The sequence below is a fragment of the Mandrillus leucophaeus genome, unplaced genomic scaffold (assembly GCF_000951045.1).
Source record: "Mandrillus leucophaeus isolate KB7577 unplaced genomic scaffold, Mleu.le_1.0 Scaffold1006, whole genome shotgun sequence".
Taxonomy (NCBI): Eukaryota; Metazoa; Chordata; class Mammalia; order Primates; family Cercopithecidae; genus Mandrillus; species Mandrillus leucophaeus.
This window is the reverse complement of record NW_012098166.1, coordinates 300150-310674: the sequence shown is the minus strand read 5'-3', so window position 1 is coordinate 310674 and position 10525 is coordinate 300150.

The window sequence follows — 10525 nt, the reverse complement described above, 5'->3', positions numbered from 1 at the left end:
TGTCTTTAAGGTTAGAAAAACAGAATGTTGGAAATGAACTGGGAATTGAAAAGAGAGAATCAGCCACAGTTCAAGTGAGCAGAATTTGCCAGAATGCTGTGCATATTTCTTTGGAAAGTCGACATAAGTGAGCTTCAGACTAGACACTTAGCAGACCCTTAACATATACTTTGTGATTAATGAATAATTGCTCTTTATTCATAAATAGCATGGTTAGTTGTGAAATCCAATAAGGATCAATGGTTAAGCAGCTGAGTGGAAATTGTCACCACGAAGGAGAGTTGACTGTACTTTTGTTGACTGCATGAAGCTGAAGCTCTGCAGTGTGTTAGGAGAGAAATAAGGCTTGAATGCAAATACTTGCTCTAAAAAGCACCACTCTCTATCCTGTTGCAAAGTAGGTTTCACAGAAGGGAAGGCATTTGTCATCCGGAAAGAAGCAGGCAGGAGGCTGGAGCACTAAAGACATACTTTGTCCACTATCCAGATTTGTAGGAGCTCAGCCTTTGGTTTGTTTAATCTAGGCTGGGGCACCAAAAATCAGCTTATGCCCCTCAGAAAAGTTCCTCAACTGTGGAGTCTAATCTGTTAAAAAAGTTTATGATAGTCAGTGGCTCATGCCTGTAATCCCAGCACTTTGGGAGGCTGAGCCAGGGGGATCGCTTGAGCTCAGGAGTTCAAAACTAGCTTAGTCAACATAGCAAGGCCCTATCTCTATAATTTTTTTAAAGGTTATGGTTCCAAGTCTTTGCTATTGTAAACAGTGCTGTAATAAACATATGTGCGTGTGTGTCTTTATAGTAGAATGATTTATAATCCTTTGGGTATATACCCATTATTGGGATTGCTGGGTCAAATGGTATTTCTGGTTCTAGATCCTTGAGGAATCGCCATATAGTTTTCCACAATAGTTGAACTTATTTACACTTCCACCAACAGTGTAAAAGCATTCCTATTTATCCACATCCTCTCCAGCATCTGTTGTTTCCTGACTTTTTAATAAATGCCCATCAATGATAGACTGGATGAAGAAAATGTGGCACATATACACCGTGGAACACTGTGCAGCCATAAAAAGAATGAGTCCATGTCCTTTGCAGGGAGGGACATGCGTGAAGCTGGAAGCCATCATTCTCAGCAAACTAACACAGGAACAGAAAACTAAGCATCGCATGTCCTCACTCATAAGTGAGAGTTGAACAATGAGTACACATGGACACAGGGAGGGGAACGTCACATACTGGGGCCTGTCAGGGGGTGGGGGACAAGGAGAGGGAGAGCATTAGGATAAATACCTAATGCATGTGGAGTTTAAAACCTAGATGACGGGTTGATGCAGCAAACCACCCGTCATATGTATACCTATGTAATAAACCTGCACGTTCTGCACATGTCTCCCAGAACTTAACGTAAAATAAATAAAATTTTTAAGAAGGTTATGGTGGTTCCATTCTGTTTACAAAATCTATGTGGTAGGACATATGGCATAGCTCAGTCAACATTTCAGCTGAACCCATTTTAATCCCTAGAGGGATTATTTAATGCGGGTAGTTTCTAGATAGTTCTAAAGTAAAACTTAGAATGCAGTTAACTAGAAATAACACTTAATAAGATTTGTGAGCATATGTAGAATATTATACCTTGAGAAGAAAAACGACAAAAGATAACACAGTAAGTTGATGTCAGGGACTTTGAAAAATTGTGGGAAAATAAATGAAAGTCAGTACATGCTAACAGTAAACAGTTATTTGATATTTTTCAGTGATCAATATCAAACACTTATTTGATATCAAACACTTATTTGACTCAACCTTGGAGCTCCGTTTATCCTTCCCCCATCCAAATCAGTTACCTGCATCCAAATCACTAGACCCTACTGCATTTACTTCCAACATTAATCAATGTTCAAAACAACTACAAAGTTCAGAGACTGTAATCCATTTCCTCTGCATCTGAGACTTAAAATCCATAATATATCCTTTTGAGTGCTAATCTATGAGTGATCCTGAAACACATTACTATACTAAATGCTACTTTCTCTCCCTTCCCAGAGTAGCCTTAACCGCTTTACGCTGTCTAAAAACTTAGGTTTGACATACTCGAGTAGAAAACTAAGTTTCTCTCTAGAGGTACATGCTTAGATTTTATGCAGTTATATGAACTTGCCTGGCATTTTAGGCAGTCTTAATTGATGTATCAACAAATAGTAAATTAGCTGCGGGTCAGTTTTTCATGCCATGCATTCTAAAACAGGTGGCTGTTGAGTAGGGAGTGTGGTTAGGTCTTGGGAGTGTATTTATCAACTTTTGCCCAGAGCTATGCAGGACCTCACCCCATCCCCAACAGCACCGCTAGTGTCCTTTGTCATTTTCCTCTTCTCACTACCTTGGTTCTCCAGCTTCCATTTCGTTGTCCCTCTATAAATGGAAGAAGGGACACTTTGGGATGTTTGAAGGAGTGACTCACAGGACTAATAAACATATATAGTATTCGTTTCTCTAGGAGACAGCAAAGTGGATGGAAAGCACTAGAAATAAAATTAAAACTTTATTTTATTAAGTGAAAGGACAGATACACAAAGAAAGACATGAATGAGTGTCCATATGTTCTAAATTATTGAGACATTTTATATGTTCCTACAATTTAGTTAAAGAGATATTTTTAAAACAACTCCAAAAATGATGGTAGTGTAGTACGGGATTATCTGTCAGTGCAGGGTAGTTATGTTGAAGGTCTTACACAAAACTGCCCAAAACAGCAGCAGCAGCAACTCATTATGCAAAAGTTTATTGAAGAAAATGATGACTATCTCCCCTGCACAGCAGTGGAAAGGTCATTAAAATTATCCAGTTGAGAGGTTTTCAAACTGTACGTTATGGCCCACTAGTGAGTTCTGAGATCGGTTCCATGGGCTGGGAGCAGTTTTTTGTTAAATATGATAGAATAGAATATAATAGAATGAAAAACAATATAGGGCATAAGGCTAGTAAAGTTACTTCTTTTTGAAATTTGTGTTTCAGTTGTAATACGTATGAATTATATTTGTGCCCTACACACACACACCCCCCAAACACACCCACAAACATCCTTTTTAAAACTTTTTAAATTTTTTAAAATCAGAGTCTCATTCTGTCACCCAGGCTGGAGTGCAGTTGCATGATTCCAGCCCACTGCAACCTCCACCTCCCAGATTCAAGCGATTCAGCCTCCGAAGTAGCTGGGACTAGAGGCGCACACCACCACGCCCAGCTAATTTTTTTGTATTTTTAGTTGAGATGCGGTTTCTCTATGTTGACCAGGCTGGTCTCGAACTCCTAACCTCAAGTGATCCACCCACTGAGGCCTCCCAAAGTGCTGAGATTACAGATGCAAGCCACCGTGCTTGGCCTGTTCTTTTATTATAATAACTGAAACAAAACTATTACACTATTATATGTGTGTGTAACTTGGTGACATAGGCTACAGTTCATAGGCCAAAAATAAGATAAATAAAAATAAACACTAATCTATTCCCACTAATGACATGCCTCTGCTCTACACCTGCTTGGTAGTCATCCAAGTGACTCTGTGTGAATGCCGTCACTGCTTATTCTTTCATGAACTCTCTCTTTAATTTTGCTGAGTCAGAATATGTCTTCCTGGAGCTTACTGATTAGCCTGATTTCTATCTATCCCTAGGTGCCTTTCAGAGAAGCTTAGTTTTCCTTCCACACAATAACCCTTCAAACATTTGAACTGAGACATGTTGTCCCTTGCTGAGGTTTCGCTTCACCTCACAAAGCATTCCAGGACTTCCACTCAGTTGATGTTATGAACCTTTGCTGATTAAATTTCTGTATATACCCTCACCAGTTTGGGCTGCGTATAGCTCTTAGAAAGATAGAATTAGGTTGTCCTGCAAAGAGAAGAGCCAGATGTGGCTGCACCCTGATCAGGAAAAGAAAAGAAATAGACGATGAGCTTCAGGAATGGCCCTGGGTATCATTTACAATACTACTTATCACATCTGGGAAGCTCATGTAAGAAGTTCTATTTCTCTTCTGGGTCCCTCCTGGAGAATGACTGAAGTGTGGCAATGTCACAAAACACAGCCAGAAGCACGCATTGAGCGAGTTGGAATGAGGAGTGGGAAGAGATAGTTCATAAAGACTTATTTTGGCTTTAGTTGTAGATTTTAGAAACACACACACTAGTATAAATACATATAAATATCTCATGCTCACTTCCTGAGAAAAACATGCTAGTTTATATTCACAACCGTTTTCTTTTTAAAGAAGCTATAAATACCAGGGGCTCAATATCTGAATCTGAACAGCTAATTAAAATTTTTAAAAAAGAACAGCTTATCTTCCATTCCTTTTTTAGGAAACATTTCAAATATAGACTGATGGTTTAACAAAAGACAGCTGTTTCATTTCACATGCAAAAACATCATATGAAAAGAGGCACTTCTAAAAAATTGTTTTGGCTGTAATTCTTTTCAATAAAGTAGCAGATTTTTCATCATGTTTTGACAGAAAGCCTTTGAAAATGCATTTCATCAGATTTATTTTTTGAAATCTGTATTGCTTCAGAATTTCTTCCTATTTCCTCTTTATGATCCAAAATAAATGTTAGAACTGAAATTTCTAAATTGAACTACTACTCTTTCTTATCAGCAATAATTAAAGATTGAAAATGTATTTAACAAAGTTTGTTAAAAGAAAAATGTTAACTGATTAATTTTAAAAAGAGATCAACCATAACTACGAAAGAATAGAAACCTAGAATAGACCTTATGTGAAAATGACCCCAAACAACTAACTACTTAGGAGAATGATTGTCACTTCAGTTGTCAAGTATAGAAAAATGAAAGACACTCAACATCAGAAAAATAGAAACAACACAGCCACTAAGCGGCGGTTTCATCTTTGTATGTTGCTTATCCCTCTCTGGACTAAATGCTAAATTTTTTTTTTATGTGAAAGAATTCTAAAACTACTTAAAATTTACTTCACGCCAGGCATCATTCTGGGTTCTGGATTTATGCATAACTTGAGTGAAGAAACTTGATGATTTTTACTGAAAAATAATAAAGAATTAAACGTATATTTCAGATTTCTCCTCTGAGCTCTAGTTTCCTATATTCAGCAGCCTCCTTGGCTGTGCTGCAGGCATTTCAGGTTTACTGTTTTGCATGTCTGAACTCTTGATCTTTCTCTTATGCTCTCTCCACCTTCACCTGCCCTACCTCAGCCTTCCTGACCAACCTGCTCAAGACTCAACCTGGGAGCTCCGTTAACCCTTATCCCACCCTCTAGCCAAATCACCAGATCCCATTGCGTTTGCTTCCAAAATGCCTTTCAAATAATCTGCTTGCTCCCTGAAACCATGATTGTTCTTTTTTGGTTGTTGTCTTTAATGGCCCAACTGCCAAAGTGCAAAGGGTCATTACGGGAATTAAATACAATTGCGTACGTTGTCATTTAACACTACTCTAAAAACAATCCTTTTATTAAGCAATCTAGGGACTTTGAACATAGCGAGAAATGTAGATCTAATCCCTGCTTTTGATAGAAGTAGCCTTTAAATGAGTAATCCCCAAAATAAATGTATGTTTGCAAACTCTAATAAATGCTACTAAAGAAGAGTAATGGGTATATTGGCAGGAATTTGGAAAGCCTCACTGAGCAAAGTGACTTCAAAAGAAAACAAAATCTAAAAACTTGAGCAGTTTTCCTTCCATGCTTGTAACCTTTTAAAGACTGCCAGTTGCACTTGGGATAACATTTTAAATCTCTAACATGGCCTTCAGCGCCCTGCAGCATTTGGCTTCCGCCTGCCAATCTAGCCTTGTCTTCCTCTCCTCTCCTCGTTGGTTTCTGTTCCCCATGTACGTTGTCTTTATGTCTGTTTTTCTGCTTCTAACTCATTCCTACCGCAGGGCCTTTGCACGGGATTTTCCTTCCATCTTCAAAGCTCCTTGCTGTGCTCTTCCACAGGCTTTCCAGGACCCCACCAATTTAAATGAAGCCTCACCTTGTTTTCTCCTTTGTATCTTTGGATGATTTTCATTCTCTAGCATGTATAAACATTTTTGTCGTATAATTGCATGTTTACTTATTTGTTTAAAGTCTCTTTTCTTCTTTAGACCTCGTGTTCCACAAATACAAGGGCCATGTCCATTTCCCTCTCAATGTATGCCTGACACAGAGTAGGCATTCAACAAATATTTGTGAATAAATCCATAAATCACTGAATAAGTTCATGAAAAGGCAAATGGAAGAAAGCTGCAGTAGAATCTTTTAACTGTAGGAGATGAATAAATAATGAGTATAATGAAGAAGCTATGCTATGGTAGAAAAAAACACAGAATTTGAAATTAGAAAATAAAAGTTCCAGGGTTAGCTCTTCATTTAATTAGCTCTAAGATTTTGGAAATCTCATTTAACTTCTGTAATCTTATGTTTTATTCATCTGTAAAATGAAGATAATATCAGTGATGTAGTGAAAGTCAAATGAGATAATATATGTGAAAGTGCTTTGTAAATTCAAACACAGCATGAACTTTTTTGTGTTAAAGCAAAAATGTCCAGGGACAATTCAGCTGATGTTTAAAGTACAAATTTCAGATTGCTGGCCTCTACACTCCAGTCGCCTTTAGGAAATTGCCACAGAGGTAAGCTAGTGCACAAAGACAGCATCAAAGTAAATTCTGTGCACTTAATTTCTTTTATCTATTAATGTAATAATTAAATAACTGTGCATTGGATGTACACTATGTACCAGCTGCTATGCCATGCACTAAAGCTATAAGTAAGAATGCACCATCATTTTTAATTTAAAAAGACAAACCTAAGGCACAGTGCATGGCAAAAGGAGGAGCAACAAAGAATCAGGGAACTCTTGGCAGAAGAGATTTTGGAGATATAAAAAAAATTGGAAATGATTCAGGTTTTACACTTACCATGGACAGATTGTTTAGCCTCAATGGGTCCAATTCCTTGCTTGTGTGAAAATTAAGGTCAATAATATCTACCTCCAATATGGTTGTAAAGAGTAATTTAGTTATTATATGTAGGAAACCAGGTATACTAGTCACTTAATAAATTTTTGTTTTCTTATGTTTTTTTCTCAAATCTCTTCATTGGACACAAAACTAATGAGGCTCATTTATTGCTCACAAATAGATACTAAATCTCTTGGTATAATGAACAAAAACAGGAAAACTGATGCCTGGAAGAAAATAGGCTAGACCAGAAGCTGCTTCTTTTAATCAGCCTTCATTATATTCTGTCTTTACTGAAGAAAGCACAATTTTATAAGGTGTCCACATGCAGTTTGTGAATCTTGCGAATATCTTTTTAGATCCTGTTATCCACATCATTCACTGAAAATATTTGTACAAAGAAGGGAAAGAACAGGATGGCAACAGTAAACACCCTTCCAAGCATACATAGAGTTAGCATACATAGAGTCCACTTTGGCAAAAAACATCAGCAAATCGTAACCTTAGGGCATGTGTCACATTTCTGGGAAACAAACTGACATTGTTTTCCTGCAGACGGTCTTGTCCTCTAAACAATTTTGAAACTCCTTAATCTCTCAAATTCATCTGAATGCTTGTAGGCAGTACTCAAGGAGAGCTGTTCAATGTCATGTAAAAATATAATCCAGACTTTCTGAAGACCGAGCTTGCAGCTAATTTGAAAGCAATGCAGGATAGAGTTTAAGATCATGGACTTTGGAGTCAAGTAGCCCTGGCTTCAGGTTGTCTTATAGCTGAAGGGAGAGGGGAGTATATTATTTTCCCATGGCTGCTGTAAAAAACTGACATGAATTTAGTGAGTTCAAACAACACAAATTTATTATCTTATAGTTTAGAATGCCAGATGTCTAAAATGGGTCTGCAGGAATCTGTTCTTTCTGGAGGGTCTAGGGGAGAATCTGTTTCCTTGTCTGTTCCAGTTTCTAACTGCCGTCCACATTCCTGTGCCACAGCTCCTTCCTCCATCTTCAAAGACAAGAACCCAGCATCTTCTCTCCTTTCTGACCTTCTGACTCCCTCTTGTAAGAACTCATGATTACATGGGCTGCCCGGATAATCCCAGCTAAATCTCCACATCTGAAGATGTTGAACTTGTTCATACCTGCAAGATCTCTTTTGCTGTTTACAGTTCCCATTTGCTTATATTCATAAATTTCAGGGATTAACACATGGACATCTTATGGAGCCATCCTTCCATTTATTACAGGGAATAGATTGTTTATCGCCTCAGTTCTCTTATTTTTGACTTAAGAACTGCAATAGTTCCTATTGCAAAGGGTCGTTAGGAGAATTAAATATAATTGCATATGCTGTCATTTAACATTACTATAAAAACAATCCTTTTATTAAGTGATCTTGGAACTTTGAACATGGTGAGAAAGGTAGATCCAATCCCTGCTCTTGACAGAGCCTTTGAATGAGTAATCCCCCAAATAAATGTATGTTTGCAAACTCTAATAAAAAGTGCTGCTAAGGAAGAGTAATGGGTATGTTGGCAAGAATTAGGAAAGTCTCTCTGAGCAAGTAGCTTTTAGTTGAGATTGTATGAGCAACCAGGAATTACCTACCTGAGACAAAAAGTTATTGTATATATATAAAATAGAGTATAAAATAAAAAATACATAAATATATATACTTTATATATATACTTATATAATTACATACCTGAGACAAAAAGTTATTGTGTATATATAAAATAAAGTATAAAATAAAAAATACATAAATATATATACTTTATATATATACTTATATAATTACATACCTGAGACAAAAAGTTATTGTGTATATATAAAATAAAGTATAAAATAAAAAATACATAAATATATATACTTTATGTACATACTTATATATACTTATATAATTACATACCTGAGATAAAAAGTATTTAAAACAACATTCTAGAAAAGGAGAAAGACATGCAAATCCTTACAGCAGGAATGAATGTGATGTATCCAAGGAATTTGAAAGCATAAAGACACAGCAGGTCATGTTCACAGAGGTCATGCAAAGTTTACGGCAAGAGTGATTTAATCAGAGCGCTTATTAGGAAATATGGCTCTGGGTGCTGTGCAGGGAACTTGGGGCAAGAGGGAAATCAGGAATGCCAGGAAAGCTAGTTATTTGGTTTTAGTCTAGCGAGAGATGATAGAATATTTTAGGCTGGGGTCCCGAGGAAACAGACTCTGAGATGCGGATCAGCGGCAGGTGACTGGTTGTGGAGTGCCGTCAGCATCGATACCTGCAGATGGGAAAGATGCAAGATTGGACAGAGGGAGATCTCAGCCTACCCTGAAAGGTGTTCTGAAGGTTAGATGACCCCTTAGAGTTGACATGGACAAGGAGAGCAGGATTTTACACCACCATGTGGATCAGTCACTGGATATAGCTGCCCCTGGAAGGGAAAAAGGGTAACCTTAGGTGATGTAAGCTTCTTCAGTAGTGGCAGTCCCTAAAGCGGGCTGATAGCTGAGCACCTGGGAAAATCTTAAAGGGAGTTCTGGATCATGCATCACAGCATCTACCATATGAAGGGTTGGCATAAATGGCAATGGAAATAGAGAAAGTAGATGGCTTTGGGAAACATTTTCTAGATAGAACTGACAGAACTTGGCCATAGATTATGTATAGGGAGAGAAAGAAAGGGAGTTATTAAGGATCATAGCAAGGTTTATTTTAGAACAGAATGAATATGTATACCATATTTTTATATATTTGTATTGATTAGTTAGATAAATAAATGAGTCTACGCTTCAGGGGCCAGGGCTAGGCAGGAAACAACATTTAGGAGTAATCAATAAATAGGGTATCAGAAAAAGCATGAGCCCACATAAGAATCACCTCAAGAAAGAACATAGTATAAGAAGATTGAGGCCGGGCACAGTGGCTCACGCTTGTAATCTCAACACTTTGGGAGGTCGAGGCAGGTAGATCACCTGCGGTCAGGAGTTCGAAACCAGCCTGACCAACATGGTGAAAACCCGTCTCTACTAAAAAAAAAAAATACAAAATTAGCTGGGCATGGTGGTGTGTGCCTGTAATCCTAGCTACCTGGGAGGCTGAGGCAGGAGAGTCACTTGAACCAGGAGGCAGAGGTTGTGGTGAGCCAAGATCGTGCCATTGCACTCCAGCCTGGGCAACAAGAGCGAAACTCTGTCTCAAAAAAAAAAAAAAAAAAACAAAGATTGATAAGTCCTTGAGTTATGACAATAACTAAGAGGGGTTTTGTGAATCCCTTGTCCTCTGCTTGGCACATAATAAAAGCTCAGTAAATCCTTGTTGCCATAATAATAATTTTTTCTAATTTAGCAGGGGAAATGATGCTGCCACAAAAGTGTGCTATATAGGCCTGTAAAATCCATAGCCATAGACAGCAGAACAAAGGGTTCTTCTGGAGCCCTTGGAAAAACTGGAACACACATCAGTTGCATGGTTGGAGAGTTGAACACTGGCACACCTAGAAATGTCTTTCAAGGAGGCATCCTTCAGAAGAAATCAGCC